Source organism: Choloepus didactylus, chromosome 9 (assembly GCF_015220235.1).
Source record: "Choloepus didactylus isolate mChoDid1 chromosome 9, mChoDid1.pri, whole genome shotgun sequence".
NCBI lineage: Eukaryota > Metazoa > Chordata > Mammalia > Pilosa > Megalonychidae > Choloepus > Choloepus didactylus.
Genome location: NC_051315.1, coordinates 20116410 through 20134674, shown reverse-complemented (window position 1 = coordinate 20134674; position 18265 = coordinate 20116410). Strand labels below are relative to the sequence as shown.

The following is an 18265-nucleotide window of genomic DNA, read 5'->3' as shown; positions in this document are numbered from 1 at the left end:
TAGAGGGGCATATAGGGAAGAAATACATACCTATTGCAAACTATATACTACAGTTAGTAGTATTTCAACATTCTTTCATAAACTATAACAAATGTACTATACCAACACTACGAGTCAACAATTGAGGGGGGTTGGCTAGGGATATGAGAGGATTCGAGTTTCCTTTTCTTTTTTTTTTTTGTTTTCTTTTTTCATCTTTCACTTTATTTCTTGTCTGGAGTAATGAAAAGTTTCTAAAAATCTAACAAAAATTAAGTGTGGTGATGGATGCACAGCTGTGTGAGGGTGCCGGGGGCAACTGATTGTACACTTTGGATCTTGGGATGATTGTATGGTATCTGAACAATCCCAATAAAAATTAAAAAGGAAAAAAGAAAAAAAATCCAAAAAAATCCATGGAACTACACTACACAAGCAGTTAAAAAAAAAGTGATTGTATTTGATATATAAAATTTGAAGATACTTTCATCAAAAATGTAAATTACAGTAAATATTTAAAAATTGAATTTAAATTAAAAGGCAAAACATGAAGTATGTATGTACCAACAAATTAAATCAGATTTAAATAAAGCTGATTTTAAATTTAATTAAATCTTACTAATAATTAAAAAATAAAAAATAAAACTATTCCTAATTGTAGTAGTCAATGCCCTTCTAGTTACCAAATAAGGAACCAATGTCATCTAAAACTATATGGAGTTAAGAGTAATATGAAATTTTTAATATTGAAAAGTACACTTTAGCTGCCATGTGCAACTGATGGAAATACTTGAGTACCTCTGGACCCCCAAATTGGAACAAAAAGAGAAGAAAATGGGTGCTCAGCACTCATGGGAAACCACACTTCATTATGCACAAAGCTATTGCATTCATGCTATCTTAAAGGAAGATATGACAGATAATTAATTTGGTTTTTCCTCTTACCTAAGCAATTCTGCCACTCAAATCTTCCCTGCTCTCCAAAGCACTGACTTGCCTTTTGCAGTGGCATAACCCAGAAACCTTCCAGGGAATCAGAAGCAGTCATCTGTTGTTTCAGGGACTGGGGGCAAGAGATGAGGGGAGACCATTCCCTGGTACCTGAGCTGTGTTAATCACAAAATCAGGGGGGCTGGTGTCTGGTTATGGATCATGAGCCACACCCTGAGTGATGGAGGTGTTCCTGCGTTCTCTGTCAATAACCTGTCTTTTGAAAGTGCAGGGCCAGGGACTGAGGCCCCTCGTGCCCAAACGTAAGGATGGACTGCCAGATCTCCACATCACTCTGTGAACCTAGGAGTGAGTCTGAGGTGAGACCTGGGCATCCACAGCTGTCTGGACGGGTTGCAGCCTCTTAGGGAATCAAGTGCCACTCTGCAAGCCACTTTAGTGTTTAAAGTTTTGTGTTTCTGTATCTCGTGCCCCCAACCACTTCACCTGGTTTCCAATGGAACAGTCACATGATCTATTCCAAACACTGAAGGAAAAGATGGTTGGGCTGGTGTTTTAGTTTCCTAGGCTCCCAAACAAATACCATGAAATGGACCAGGTTAAACAATGGGAATTTATTCACTTACATATTCATGGTTTTGAGGCCGGGAAAATGTCCAAATCAATGCAACTTCTAGATGATGCTTTCTGTCCAAAGACTGTGGTGTTCTGGGGCTGGCTGTGGGTGATACTTGGTTCCTCTGTTAAATGGCAAGACACATGGTGATATCTCCTGGTCTCCTCCAGGTTCCAGTTCAGCTTCTTGCTTCCTGGGCTCTCCTTCTCTTTGACCAAATTTTACTCCACTTATAAGGACTCCAGTGATAGGACTAAAACGCATCCTGATTGAGGTAGGTCACACCCTAACTGAATTAACCTTATCTTATTAGAACATGTTTTTCTGGGCTACATAACAGCTTCAAACCACTACAGTAGCATTTACTAAGAGAGGGTAATTTGGTCTCCAAAGTGGTGCCTTTAAGGGATTTTCAAAGGTACAGACTTTTTGCCTTTACGCTGACTTAAGAGCAAGCCCCCAAAGAAGAGATGACTTCATCACAAAGGAGAAGCACCCTGCAAGTAGGCATGATGGTGACTGCAGCAAAATGTCCCCAAGGAGCAGGTGAAATTCATGGGGTTGAGTCAGAGGACATGGTAAGATGCTCCTCCCTGCCTAAAAGTCTCCCTCCAGGGCCAGACCCTGGAGAAACTGGGTCTCAGATCATGAAGACACATAAAACTTTCAGAGGGTTACTGACTACCCCCCACCCCAATGGTCAGTCAGTCACATGTAAGTTTAAATTAGTTATCAACAAGTCATCTTTCTAATACCTAGCACATCTGGTAAATTAAAGAAATGAAGTTTGGAGCTGACTGAGATAGGGGATAGGAAAAAGAAGTGATTCAGGTACATTAATTACTCCATTCATTAGGACCCTGCCTGGAATCCTTACATAGCCACTTCCACTCTACACCTGACTCCAGCATTTCCTTGCACTGTCTTATTAACTACAAACATCTCCCCTACTTGAAAAAGATAAGAAGTCGGAACCTAAGATGGCGACTAGGTGAGACAGAGAAAAACACACCTCTGTGGGAAACACTAGATAAAAAACCAGAAAGGACCCAGAACACCACTTCCAAAGTAGCACCAGCCGGACAAGTTCTGCTAAAGCCACGGGGAACGTGCGTTTGGTGAAACCAGGAGTCTGCATTCTGAAACGAGTGAGTGAGTAGGCTGATCCATTGGCCACGCTACAGTGGGGGGAGACACTGGGCTGGCGTTTTTTTTAAAAAAAGAGAGAAGCCCGGGAACAGCTGCAGATAAGACGGGAGCGGTCTGGACTAACACCTCGGTGTCTGGGGTGGAGGATACCCCTTCCCACACCCACTGCTGATTGTCTCGGGTCCAGGGAAACAAAGGGGAGAAACCCAGCCTCACGGCCGTCACCGCAGCAGGCAGGACTACTCCTGCCCGGGGCAAGGACGCAGCACAGAGCCGAGCCGAGAGGCCCAGCCTCGCAGCCTTCACCCCAGCGGGTGGGGCTGCTCCTGCCCGGGGCCGAGTACACAGCACAGAGCCGAGCTGAGAAGCCCAGTCTCACGGCCGTCTCCCCAGTGGGCAGGGCTGCTTCTGCCCAGGGCCGAGCACAGAGCACAGAACCAAGACAAGAAACCCAGCCTGACAGGGAGTCTTTCCCGCAGCACCGCTCACCCAATATCGGCTGTGGACAGTGGCCTTGAATACACCCACGGCTGATTGTCCCAGAGCTGGAAGAACGGAGCTGTGCAGAAAGGGGGAAGTTAACACGTCCCATTCAACCATCTTTGAAGTGGGCTGGGAACGCCCCTACACAGCCCGGCAGCCCAGGGCTTCCCTGGAGGCTGGCGCTCACTTGTGACATGGCACGGCCCTCCCCCCCTCAACAGAGGTCCTGGAAAAGCACAGCAGGGGAGGAGGGAACCACTCGGAAATCCCAGGGAACCTACGCCAATACCAAGGACTTTTGTGTCAGCGGCAGAGAACAGCCTTCAATCTCTGGGAACACCTGGGAGGTCTGATTGTTAAACCTGCCCTTCCTCCCTAACCACTCAGGCACACGCCCCTCATTGAGGGCAGACAGCACCGACAACACACCCAAATTAAGTGCACCAATTGGACCCCAAAAGAATCAGATCCCCACATAACACAAAGTTGAGGAGAACTGACTTGAGGGGTATAAGTGACTCACGGACACCATCTGCTGGTTAGTTAGAGAAAGTGTATGTCACCAAACTGCAATTCTAACAAATTAAAGATCAAGTAAAGCAAATGCCAAGAGGCCAAAAACAACAGAAAATCTTAAAGCATATGATAAAACCAGACGACATGGAGAACCCGAACCCAAACACTCAAATCAAATGATCTGAAGACACACAGTTCCTGGCAGAATTAATCAAAGAACTACAGACAGGCAAAGAGAGCATGGCATGGGATATAAAAGACTTGAAGAAGAGCATGGCACAGAACATGAAAGACATAAAAAAGACCCTAGAAGAGCATAAAGAAGATATTGCAAGAGTAAATAAAAAAATAGAAGATCTTATGGAAATTAAAGAAACTGTAGGCCAAATTAAAAAGACTCTGGATACTCATAATACAAGATTAGAGGAAGGTGAACAACAACTCAACCTACTCGAGAAGCACAGAACAGAAAATGAAAGAACAAAAGAAAGAATGGAGAAAAAAATTGAAAAAATCGAAATGGATCTCAGGGATATGATAGATAAAATAAAACATCCAAATTTAAGACTCATTGGTACCCCAGAAGGGGAAGAGAAGGGTAAAGGTCTAGAAAGAGTATTCAAAGAAATTGTTGGGGAAAACTTCCCAAACCTTCTACACAATATAAATACACAAAGCATAAATGCCCAGCAAACTCCAAATAGAATAAATTCAAACAAAACCACTCCAAGACATATTCTGATCAGACTGTCAAATACTGAAGAGAAGGAGCAAGTTCTGAAAGCAGCAAGAGAAAAGCAATTCACCACACACAAAGGAAACAACATAAGATTAAGTAGTGACTACTCAGCGGCCACCATGGAGGCGAAAAGGCAGTGGCATGACATATTTAAAATTCGGAGAGAGGAAAATTTCCAACCAAGAATACTTTATCCAGCAAAACTCTCCTCCAAATTTCAGGGAGAGCTTAAATTTTTCACAAACAAATGCTGAGAGAGTTTGCTAATAAAAGACCTGCCCTACTTCAGATACTAAAGCAAGTCCTACCGACAGAGAAACAAAGAAATGAAAGAGAGATATAGAGACTTTTAACAGACATATATAGAATATTACATCCCAGGTCACTGGGACACACGTTCTTCACTAGTGATCACAGATTGTTCTCCAGAATGGACTGTATGCGGGGACATAAAAACAAGCCTCAATAAAATAAAAAATATAAAAATGAATTTGTTCAAAGAACATTCTCTGCCCACAATGGAATACAAATAGAAGTCAATAACCATCAGAGACTTTGAGAATTCACAAACACCTGAAAGATAAAAATGAGGGGGAGATGAAAACATTCCCGGACAATCAAAAGCTGAGGAACTTCATCACCAGTAGATCAGTCCTAAGCAGGCTGAAAGGAAGGGACACTAAACAATTGACTGAAACCACATGAAGAAATAAAGATTTCTAGTAAAGATCACATGGTAGATATAAAGACCAATACTACTATATGGTTGATTTATAACTCCACTATTTACTTCCTATAGGATCTAAAATACATAAACATAAACATAAATACATAAACATAAACTGTAATGATAAATCGGTGGTTTTGGAGTCAATGTAAAATATGTAATTCTTGACAAGAAGGTGGGGGAATGGAGGAGTATAGGAACACAGTTTACATGTCCTATTGAAGTTAATTTGGTTTCAAAGAAAAACAAGATTGTTATAGATTTAAGAGATTAAATTTAAGCCCCATGGTAAACACAAAGAAAGTATCAAAGAATATGACCAAAGAGATGAAAAGTAGAGTAGGGGTTCCAAGAAGTGGGGGAAGGGGCAATGGGGAGTTAAGAAATGAGAGTAGGGGTTTCGGTTTGGGGTGAAGGGAAACTTCTAGAAATGGATGGTCGGAAGGTGATAGCATTGCAACATTCTAAATGTGATTAATCCCACTAAGGGAATGCTAGGGAGGGGTGGAATAGGAAGATTTAAGCTATATATATCTTTCCAAAATTGAAAAAAAAAAAAAAATAAGACAGTCTAAACAGACGACAATTAAATGCCAAGGATGATCCTGGACGGGATCTGAGGCCAGAGGAGAGGAGGCTCAAAGGGACACAGCTGGGACACAAGAAAAAAAAAAAAAAAGGAAATATAGAATATAAGCTTTATATCAATGTTGATTTCTTGAACTTCTTAACTACATTTAATGAGATTGCATAAAATAATGTTCTTGTCCATGGGAAAGGTATATGTGAATTATATTGCCTGTTCAAAGATATGTGCAGCTTGCTCCCATATGTTCAGAAGATAGAACTATAGATGATGGGTGTTAGGGAGGGAGGGAGGGAAAGAGGGAGGGAAAGAAAGAGTGGTGTGACAGGATCTTAAAGGTGATGGATCAGGGTATTGGGGGAGGGGGTTCAGGGTATGATGGAATTCTATGCAGGGGATTTGTACTGTTTTTACAACTGTTCCTGTAAGATTGAACTCATTTCAAAATAAAATTTATTATTAATAAAAAAAAAAAGATAAGAAGTCTTGTTCTTCCCAGGAATCTCAGTTCCTTCTGCAGTAAGAAGGAACTCTATAAATATTTGCTATCTGAATAAACGCATGCATGCATGAAAAGGTTTCGACAGAAAAATTAATCCAGTTTCTAAACCAAGAGCTCATAAACTAACTTTTGGAATGCAACACATTTGTAAGCCGGGAACGGTCTTCCCTGACTACCATCCCTCACGTGGCGTTGCCTCCTGGTTACTTGTATGTGTACATGTCTCATTTCTCAGACTGGAAGCTCCGAGGGGAAGGGGGTGGCCCTCTCACTGTAGTTATTTGTAGAAAGAATCAATTAATAGAAGTTGTCACTAAAATAGGCGCCTTACAAGCCTGGCTGTAAGCCTGGCTGACCTTACAAGGTCAGTCCAGCCTGGGCTTTTAATTTTGATAGTGAATTTTGTTGGCTAAGGCCTGCACTTACATAGACAAAAAGCAGAGAACTGTGTCCTTCAGGAGGGCAGAGGAGAGCAGGCCGGAGGGGATGCCAGAGTTGCTGAAATTCTCGCTTTACACAGATAACGTGTGTCTCTCACCTCCATCCTCTTGCCTGTTGCAATCGAGCTCCATTGGCCTTTTTTTAATGGCAACCCTGCCATTAAGTTTTTTAAGTCCTAGGGACTAAAAGAGTTTTAAACCAGGGCAGGTTCACTATGAATTCCTTCATTCTCCATCTGCCTGGATAAGTGCCTGTTAAGCTTTGTTAACTAGTAGATCTCTTTCCCATTTCCATCAACTCATTAATCCAAGCACAGAGTTGGCATTTACTTGCCCACTCCTGGAACTGATATTAATGGCAGGGCACCTCCAGCTATTCCCTTTTCCTCTCAGTGTATCATCTGAGTCAACAATCCCCCCTCCAGAAAGGTGCCCATACATGTTACTTCTCACCTCTAGGAAGGGACATAAAGGGGACTGGACCCCAGCAGCCCAAGCACCTCCTGGCCCCATCTAGCCAGGAAGCACAGCTCAGCCTGCTGTGCGGCAGGTGGAAGGGGGTGTTTCAGACCTTTCTGCCACAGCTGAACTCATCACAATCAACCACTGTCAGAACACTGTCACTGGCCCTCTGCTTGACATTTCTTCCAGCCGTGGTACCAGTAAGAAAAGGACTGTGCCCTTTGGAGAAGGCTGGGGTTCGTGACCGGCTGTCAGTACAAGGGGACTCTAGGGTGTTTCTCCAGAAGTAGGGCCGAGCCTCAGGGAACCAGAAACCTTGTGGCAGGTGGTTTGTGGAGACGACTGAATAGGGTGGGGATAAGTAGGTGCCCTATTTTGGTGCAACCCACAAAGTCAGACCACACACCTTGAACTCAAATTCCTTTGTAGATAAATGTGTTAAAACAGCTTGTGCAGTACAAGAGGTGGTGGGGACGCCTGTGGGAAACTGGACATGGTGTGCGCTATCTAATGGTATGCAAATTCTTAAAAAAATTAAAAACTAAAAACACTGGACCAGGCAACCAACACATTATCTTGGCCCCCTCTAGCCCCCAGGCCACCATGTTGAGAGATCTGCTCGACTACTCAGAAAACTGTATAAACTCTCTGTATTCCGTAGAATTTTAAAAAACCATTTCTCTCTTCGGAGCCATCTGAACCTGTATTGGAATGGAACCACTTCAGGAATGAACCTCAAACATCAAAAGCAAATTAAAGTGTTTCTCCCAAAACTATCCTTTTTCTGGAACGCATTCAGTCAGGATGTTTCTTCAGCTTTCTGTCTGGTAGCTTTTTGCTATATGGAAAAGATAAGGACAATCTCAACCCATCAAAAGGTATCTAATTTTCCTGTAACAAAAGTCTCACCACTGTCAAGTAGTGATACATCTGAACCATCTGAGCCACCCAGACAAGACAACTCTATATTTTCAATAGAGCTGTTAAAGTAATCTGCCTCCTTTGCAGCTATTTGCCAAGAGCCTCTGGATGTGCTGCCTGAAAGTGATTTTTCCCCACAATTCCTTTATTTTGAGCTGCATATTAGTCCATCATCAAGATCCTGTTACTACAAAAACAAAAAAAGTAGCTCCTCACCTATGGCATTCCCTTGATTTTTACAAAAAATCACCGATGGTCTTGACTACATTGTGATCTTCCGGGTTGAACTGCATGTTTAGATCAAATTTTACATGGCGGGCTTATTACAAATGACCAGGTTGACATGAAGGGAAATCATGTTTGCAATCTGGCCTCACAGGTTTATTTATGTTGGAAAAATGGAGAGCTGCGACATGGGGGAACATTCTTATGAACGTTGTTACAAATGGCATCGGGGCTGGAGTCCAGCATTTGGGCATTGGGTGTTGCTAATCATGGCAATAATCACAGATGCGCCACATGTCAAAAGAACTAAACATATACAGGCTCAGTGCTAAGTACAATGTGCTGAGGGAGCACAGCAGGGAAGTTCCTGGCAGCCTTGTCGCAAGGAAATGAGCCAGTGAGTGTGTATGTGCCCCTCTCCCTTAGGGTGTGACAGAAGGGCAGGGAGAATGACTAAAGGGTGATTCAGAGTAAGTCCAGGGCTCCACAGGAAACAGAAAGCCAGAGAGTAAATACTTGAGGCTTTACGGCACCATATAGTCCCTGTCAAATATTCTTTTGTGTTTTGTTTGTTTTCAACAATTCTTTAAAAATGTAAAAGTCTTTCTCACATTACAGGTTTCACAGGCTGTTCAGAAACCGATCTCGCCCAGTATACGGTCTGCTGACCCCTGGCCTAGGGAATTGAGAGGTTGTTTGCCAGGGACCTCAAGCAAACAGGGAAAATGCAGGAAAGTGACTCAGGAGCCTCCAGAGTGGAGCTATCAACTGATCATATATAAATATGAGTCATGCGGTTGGACCTCACATAACTGTTTGTCTCCACCCCTTGAATACAACCACACTCCTTCAGGCCAGGAACTGAAAACGCCTCTTAAGATTAAGCTCAAATGCCACCGCCTCCAGGCAGGCGTTGCTGACTGCTGCAGCATACTTATCCTTTCCCTGGTACACCAGCCTCTCAGCATGTAGCAATACTGCTTAGGGCAATACTGCTCTGCTCACATCCTCACAGTACTATATGGTTCACCAAACACTTTCCCCAGCATCACTCACTGGAACTTCAATTACAACCCAGAGATAGGCCCTGAGAGGTCAAGTGTGTTGCCCAAGGCCACGTTACCAGGAGGAGGAAAATAGGACTTGAACTCCGGGCTGTCTAGCTCCAAATCTAGCACCTTACACCGCTGAGCTGTCTTCCCGTTCTCTCTTCATGCCTATATTCCTTCCCTGATGGCCTGAAATTTCCCTGCAGCCAAGGCCCAGGCCTCATGCTTCTTGGTAGCCCTCCCATATAGTGCCTGATACATGCAGGCCCAACACATCACAGTTGCTCAGTAAATACCTGGGTTTAATATAGAGGTGAAGCCGAGGCACAGGGGCTGAGAAGACACCCAAAGACCTTTAAGGTGCAAGGTGGGAGAGGAGCGCGAGGCGGCTATTACCCACCCCCACCCAGAGGCCCAGCTACACTAGTGCAGATACAAAATGTCCATCCCAGGAGGTGACACTGTTGCAGCAGGGCCAGGGGCCACATACCTCACACTTTCTGGTCTCTTCCAATAGCCTCATGCCCTCCCCAGCTAATGACAAGCCACTTCTTGCATCACTCTTCCAAAGCATGACCCCATGAGCTATCCAAGAAGGAGTATGGAGGAGTACAAAAGCTTTTCAACTCATGGGTAAATTTAGTGAGTCAAGACTGGCATTTTTATTAGTGAAATAAAAATAGAAGGAAATACCAAAATGCATTTCACATTCTAAAGATGGGAGGACATTGTTCAGTGAAACTTGTGTTCGATGTGTGTGTGCATGTATGTGCACGTGTGTGCATGTGTACACCTGAGCATATGTGCATTGCTGTATTGCAGTGTAAAAGTTTAAACAATGCTTATGAAATACTTAATAGCAAAAGATCTAGAAATCAATCTGCGTGGGTTCAAATCCCACTTCTACCCCTCCCTCAATTGCTGTTTTATCTTAGACAAGTTCCTTAAACTCTCTGTGCTTCTATTGCCCATCTGTAAAATCGAGTTAATAACTGCACCTACCTCATAGGATTTTTATGAGAATTAAATGAATTTATGTACAAATTAGAATACCTGGCACATCACACGTCCTTAAACAAGTCAGTATCATAATTATTACTAATATCACTTAAAGAACATCCCTGCAAGATGAGGTGACACACCTAATGTCATCCCATTTGACTGATGAAAACTAAGGCGGAGACACGAGGGAGACAACAGACGAGCAAAACCAGAACCTAGAGTTTCCAGCTTCCTCCCCACCCACGAGGCGGCACTGCCCCCACCTCACTGAGACGTCTTCCAGCTCGGAAGAGGGGAGAAGGGGGGCATTTTTCTAAGCTGAATATAATTACAAATATTACCTATTACCAACATTTCACTGGTGTGTGGTGGGGATTGATGAGACACTGTCTATAAAGTGCTTGGGGCACCCTGCAGACAAGAGCAGTACAGATTCAGAATGTCACTTTAACGTTCTCATTATTATTATTAAAATGGGCAAAATGGGGAGAACGTGATTTCAGGCCCGCGCGTCTTAATGAGCATCAGGAAAGCGGATTCTGGGAACAATTGTTTACCGCAGCGCCTACATCCCATATCGTAATGTCTAAGCCATCAACTTTGTTTATTTCACAATGAGAGTCAGCTTTGCCTCCCGGGGGCAGGGTTTGTGTGTGTGTGTTTTTGGAAATAAAGCTGAGCTTGATGACACTCTCTCCCCAAAATTCTTTCTGATATATTGATTGCCACTGCTCAGGATGCTTTGGCCTCACAGGTGCAGGAAGGAAACATCAACATTTGTAAATTTATCAAAAGCTTCAGCCCAGAATAGGCTGCCAGGACCCGGAGCTGCTCTTGCAGTAACATGCTGTAGAACAAAGTCAAAGGCAAACAATTTCAGAAGGGCATGGCCCTCGGGGTGCCTCTGGGTCTACACTTCTCCACCTGGGGTACATGTACCAGCCAGGGCCACCTGGGAGGGTGCCAAAGCCTCCACAAAGTCACCGGGCCATCAAGCACCTTTCCTTGGTTGCCACTTTGACTCTGAAAAGGAACTTATATTTTTATATAGCATCAGGCGATGATAGATGATGGAATAAAATGCAAGTACCTGTACACGTTTACAATAAAGAGGAGACTTCACCGACTTTTCCACTTCATGGATGGTTAAGACTAGGGCAAGCCCATGTCCCCTCATGCTTCACACGAGGAAACAGGTTGAGATTGCTCAAGATGATTTGTCAGTGGCCTGGCAAGGACTAGAACAAAGTTCTCTGGAGTCCCCAGACAGAAACCTTTCTTTAAAATCATGAAGGTCATTAAAGGAAACTAGATTTTGCTGAAGACCTACAACACGCCAGGCCCTGCACTGGGGGCCTCCCTGTACATCCTGCTGAACGCTCTCATCAATCAGCCTTTGAGGTCGGCAGGATGCCCAAGGTAGAGAAGACGGAACAATGGTTCTGAGCTGGTAAGTAATTTGACCAAGGTCACACTCACTTTCAAGCGATGGAAATGGGATTTGAACACAGGATTTTCTGTACCATTCTGCGGTATCTCTTTGCAAGCCAGGAGACTCTGCTCAAGAACTACTAAATTCAAACCTCCTGGTATCCCCTTGCCACCAGGTGTAAGTGGAAAAATGTCCCCCAAAGATATCCGGTCCTAATTCCTGGAACCTGTAAATGTTACCTTATAAGGAAAACAGGTCCTTGCAGATCTGATTCAGTTAAGGCTCTTGAGGAGAGATTATCCTGGGTTTTCTGAGTGGGCCCTAAAGGTCCTCACATCCCTTACAAGAGGGAGAAAGAGGGAGACTTGAGACACACGAAGGAGAAGTAATGTGAAGACAGAGCAGAGAGAGATGTGAGATGCTGGCTTTGGAGACTGGAGCGATGTGGCTACAAGCAAAGGAATGCTGGCAGCCACCAGAAGCTGGAAGAGGTGAGGAACGGGGGGAACACAGCCTAGAGCTCCCCTAAAGCCTGCTGAGGGAGCACAGCCCTGCCCACACCTTGACTTGAGTCCAGAGATACTGATTCTGGACTTCTGGCCTCCAGAACTGAGAGAGAATACATTTCTGTGGTTTGAAGCCACCAGGCTGTGGCAATCTGTTTCAGCAGCAACAGCACACTAATAACCTGCTACCCCTGGCATCATTCACACACCTGAAGTCCTTGTGTACTTACGGCCCTATCCATGGAGTGTGAAGTCCACGCCCATCACTCCCTCTCCACCACATCCTAAAGCACATTTCTCACTGCCAGGATCAGAGGGAAGGCTTGGTGTTCAGGAAACACCACCCAGAGAAGTGAAGCTGGGAAACTCCTTTGGAGAACAGCCCCTTTGTCTCTCTAAGACATGACTTGCAGGAGAGAGAGTGACAACTACCCCAGTGATAAGGTCTAGGTAACACAAACATCGAAGATTCAACGGCATTACAAACATTCTCTGAACAAAATCCATCAAAAGGAAGTAGAGATTACTCTTTTTTGTTTCTTAAATAACTTTTGGGATTTCTTCAAGGCCATGAATGTCTCCCATTTATTCCCTTTTCTGTGATAAATATCCTGACTGAAGGCCAATATCATATTAAGATATAACCAGAAAATGTCAAAAGAAGTGAGCGATGCATCTGACTGTGAGGCTTGGTTGGAAACCTTTGGTCTCGAGGCCAAAGTTCAAGCACAAATTAATTTTATGCTGATAAAAAGTCACCGTCTCATACCCGGTCAGTGACCTCAGAGAATGAGTCAGATTCCCAGACAGGAAATGTGCTCTGAGGGTTTGGCATTCACCAGCTCCCTGGTGGCAGTGTCTCAGAACCAGGAGGCTCAGCTGCTCCTCCTCCCCCTTCTCGAACGTACTCGCCCACTAAGTTGACTTCACCCCGGAAAACAATACGCAGGACTCAGCAGGAAGAGAGGATTCCACAGAAAGAAGCCTCACATCACCACTGCCACCAAGAAATATCCACAGTGACCTCTCTCTCTAAGCCAACTTGGCGGGTGAACTCACTGCCCTCTGCCTATGTGGGACATGACTTCCAGGGTGTAAGTCTCCCTGGCAACGTGGAATAGGACTCCCGGGGATGATCTGGACCCAGCATCGTGGGATTGAGAACATCTTCTTGATCAAAGGGGGATGTGAAATGAAACAAAATAAAGTTTCAGGGGCTAAGAGATTTCCAATGGAGTGAAGAGGTCATTCTGGAGATAACTCTTATGCATTATACAGATATCTTTTTTAGTTTTTAGTTTATTAGAATAGTTAGAAGGAAATATCTGAAACTGTTGAACTGAAATCCAGTATCCTTGATTCTTGAAGGCAAGCATATAACTGTGTAGCTTATACGGTGTGACTGTGATTGTGAAAGCCTTGTGGTACACACTTCCTTTGCTCAGTGCATGGACGAATGAGTAGAAGGATGGCTAAAACAGTAATTGAATAATATGGGGGAGGAGGGGTATGGGAGGTTTGGGGTGTTCTTTCCATTTTTATTGTCATTTTTTGGAGTAATGAAAATGTTCAAAAATTAATTGTAGTGATGAATGCACAACTACATGATGATACTGCAACAATTGTTTTACACTTTGGATGATTGTATGGTATGTGAATATATTTCAATTAAAAAAATAAGTTAAAAAAAGGCTGCACCAGAGCCCCCCTGAGGAGCTGGTAGAGACGCAGGGGTGTTGGGCTCCCCCACCTCGATGGTTGCTAATGTGACCACAGACATAGAGGACTGGTGGTTTGATGGGTTGAGCCCTCTACCACAGGACTTGCCCTTGGGAAGACTGTTGTTGCAAAGGAGAGGCTAGGCCTCCCTATGGTTGTGCCTAAGAGTCTCCTCCTGAAAGCCTCTTTGTTGCTACGATGTGGCCCTCTCTCTCTAGCTAAGCCAACTTGGCAGGTGAAATCATTGCACTCCCCCGCTACGTGGGATCTGACACCCAGGGAAGTGAATCTCCCTGGCAACGTGGAACATGATTCCAGGGAGGAATCTAGACCCAGCATCATGGGATGGAGAACATCTTGTTGACCAAAAGGGGGATGTGAAAGGAAATGAAATAAGCTTCAGTGGCAGAGAGATTCCAAAAGGAGCCGAGAGGTCACTCCGGTGGGCACTCTTACACACAATATAGACAACCCTTTTTAGGTTCTAATAAGTTGGAATAGCTAAGTAAATATCTGAAACTATCAAACTACAACCCAGAACCCTTGAATCTTGAAGACCATTGTACAAAACGTAGCTTATGAGGGGTGACAATGTGATTGGGAAAGCCTATGGACCACACTCCCCTTTGTCCAGTGTATGGATGGATGAGAAGAAAAATGGGGGCAAAAAAAAAAAAAAAAGGCACCCAGTGTTCTGTTTTACTTTAATTGTTCTTTTTCACTTTAATTTTTATTCTTATTATTTGTGTGTGTGTGGTAATGAAAATGTTCAATAATTAATTTTGGTGATGAACACACAACTATATAATGGTACTGTGAACAACTGAATGTACACTTTGTATAACTGCATGGTATGTGACGATATCTCATGTGCCGGTTTGAGTGTATTGTGTTCCCCAAATGCCATTATCTTTGTGGTCTTGTGTGGGGCAGATGCTTGGGTGCTGGTTGGATTTGCTTGGAGTGTGCCCCACCCAGCTGTCGGTGATAATTTTGATGAGATGTTCCCATGGAGGCGTGGCCCCACCCATTCAGGGTGGGCCTTGATCGGTGGAGCTATATAAATGAGCTGACTCAAAGAGAGGAGAGTGCAGCTGGGAGTGATGTTTTGAAGAGGAGCAAGCTTGCTAGAGAGGAACGTCCTGGGAGAAAGCCGTTTTGAGGCCGGAGCTTTGGAGCAGATGCCAGCTGCCTTCCTAGCTAACAGAGGTTTTCCGGAGGCCATTGGCCATCCTCCGGTGAGGGTACCCGATTGCTGATGTGTTACCTTGGACACTTTGTGGCCTTAAGACTGTAATTGTGTAGTGAAATAAACCCCCGTTTTATAAAAGCCTATTCATCTCTGGTGTTTTGCATTCTGCAGCATTAGCAAACTAAGACATCTCAATAAAATTGAATTAAAAAAAAAAAAAAGGCTGCACCAAAATCAACTCACAGCAGTTAGTATTTGACAACGATGAGTATGTTGCTAAACTCCCACAAGCAGTGTCAATAAAAACATTTTTTTTCCAATCTGGAAAAAAAAAAAGATAGACACAGTGAGAATAAAGCAAGAGAAACTCAGCAATGATGGAGATAAGTGAAGCCCCTCCAAGGGGTGGTATTTCTGCCCCAGGCTCTGTAACAGGGTCTCCGGTTACAGCATCTGCTGTCTCTTGGGGACAACACTGCTCACTGTGTGCAAGTTTGATGGCACTGGGCATCAGCGCAGCCGTGAGTTCAACCTCACTGGTGGGTGAACACCAGACCCCTTCCTGTTTAACAAGATTCTTGACCCAGGGAATTTAACCCTGACTGGAACGAAAACAAAGATGGAAAAATGCCTGAAGCCACTGTAAATCTTTGATGGTGAATCCCAAGCAGATTGTCTATGAATTTCTGCTCCTTGGATTCCCAAATAGCCTGATTCTTTAGTTTTCATTTGACACTGTGAACTATCCCTTGTACTTCTAATAAATCCCTTTTTTCCCCTTCTTAAAAAAGCCAGGATCAGGTTTTGTGACTTGCAGTCAAAGAATCTTGGCACAGCAACCAAATTCAAGGTTGCCACGATCTGGCCCAGACTGTCTTGCCAACTCACGCTTCCACTGCTCTCAGCCCTGGATGCACAATGGAATCACCTGCCCAGGGCCCAGTCCCAAAGATTTTGATTTAAAAGGTCTGGGTTTATTCTAATGTGTAGCAGAGTTGATAACCACCATCTTTCATGAAACTCACAGCCAAACCTGCCAATTCGCCATCATCAGAATCAACGACACCAATGCCAGCCTCCCTCTCACTCCTCACCCTTCCTCCACCTGCCTGCAACAAACCTCATGGCCACATTCGCCTCCCTGCTCTCCTTCCTGCCACACCTCGACTCAAAATCCTTCCACTTTGAAGAATACACAGGAGCTGAGAGAGGAGCTGCAGATGAGAGACAATTTGAAGAATAGCCATTGAAAGCAGACTCTTGCTCCAGAGAAGCCAAGAGAGGAAAAACATTCCAAGAGCAACTAAGAGTGACATTTTTGAGGAACTGCAGCCTAGAGAGGAATGTCCTGGGAGAAAGCAATTTTGAAACCAGAACTCTGGAGCAGATACCAGCCACGTCCCTTCCTAGCTAACAGAGGTTTTCCAGACACCACTGGCCATCCTCTAGTGAAGGTACCCGATTGTTGATGACTTACCTTGGACACTTTATGGCCTTAAGAGTGTAACCGTGTAACCAAGTAAACACCCTTTATAAAAGCCCATCCATCTCTGGTGTTTTGCAATCTGGCAGCATTGCCAAACCGGAACATTTAGGTATCAAGTTCCTCCATATTTGACCAATCTTTTCAATCTACATTCACCATTCACCACTCCCCTCTGGGTCTCTCCACTCCACTCCAATTGTCCTACTACCTATTTTCTGGACATACAGAGTATGGTGGTTTGAAGCAGTATGTACTCCAGAAAAACATGTTTGGAAATTTAATCCACTCCTGTAGGTATGAACCCATTATAAGTAGGTCCTTTTGATGAGGTTACTTCAGTTAAAGTGTGGCCCAGCCCAATCAGGATGGGTCTTAATCCTATCACTTGAGTCCTTTATACGTGGACTGAAATTCAGATAGAAAGCCACAGGAAGTAAGAAGCTGAAATTCAACAAAACCCAGAAGAGAACAGAGAAGCCACCATGTGTCTTGCCATGTGACAAGCTAAGGACCAAAGTACGCCAGCAGCCAGCCCCATAATTCCACAGTTTTCGGGAAGAAAGCATCACCATGATGATGCCTTGATTTGCACGTTTTCCCAGCTTTCAAACCATGAGCAAATAAATTCCCATTGTTTAATCCAACCCATTTCATGGTATTTGCTTGAGCCTCAGAAGCTAAAACACAGAATTCATAATGTAGACAACAAAGCCCATTCCAGTTTAAACTGGCCATAAGGCTATCAGTCATCTCACAGAATCCCTGGCAGCCAGAGAACTGGATTCGCAGCCAAGAATTATATCAGATGACCCATCCCCAGGCTATGCCAGTAGAGACCCTACCAGCACCAGGCACAGTCCTGCAAAGACACGGCCAACACCTGGCCTAGGATGCTAAGTTTATGCTGGGCTTCTCGATGCCACTTTGCCCCACATTGTTCCTACCCCCAAGCAGAATCGATGTGGTGGCTGCTCCTTCCCATTATTCTCTTCCAGATGAAAATCTCATGGCAGTGCAGATGGCTGGCATAGCCCAGGTCACATGATGCACCCTAGCTGCAAGGGATGCTGGGAAAGCAAGTTTCCAACCACCTCAGGTAAGAAGAACCCAAAAAGAGTGAAAGTCCTCAAATATAAGAAGGGTGTCCAAAAGCTGCCAGGTAGCATAAAAGCAAGACAAATGTCCACCAGTCTTGGTATCATGCTTTCTTCCATTCTGCTCCTTGTCACCTATAACAAGTCCCGTAGCTGAAGCACATCCTCTTTTAAGAATCCCTCTCTCTGCTGACAGAATAACATGGACCTTGGGGTCAGATCCCTGCTCAAATCCCAATGGCTGATGACCTTCAGCAATTCTGAAAACTCGATTCTTATTCCTTCATGGCAGAAGTGTTACAAAGAATGGAAATAAAATATAAAGGCTGGCCTCTGGCGGGTGGTCCCGATGCCATGGAAACAGAATCAGAGCAGGAAAAAACAGGAAGGCACAGGCCAGTTTGAACAAAGCACCAAATGCCTCACTTTCTGGGTACCTCCTAAGCCCCCTGAATTCTGACACACCCATCTTGACTGAGGTTGAATTTT

At 44.2% G+C, this 18265-nt stretch overlaps 1 protein-coding gene across 1 annotated transcript in view; it reads right to left on the bottom strand.

Moving 5' to 3' along the window:
• The window catches only part of GPR39 (G protein-coupled receptor 39), a 258562-nt gene that overhangs the window by 227230 nt on the left and 13067 nt on the right, over window positions 1-18265 (bottom strand). The gene's annotated exons all lie outside the window — the stretch shown is intronic.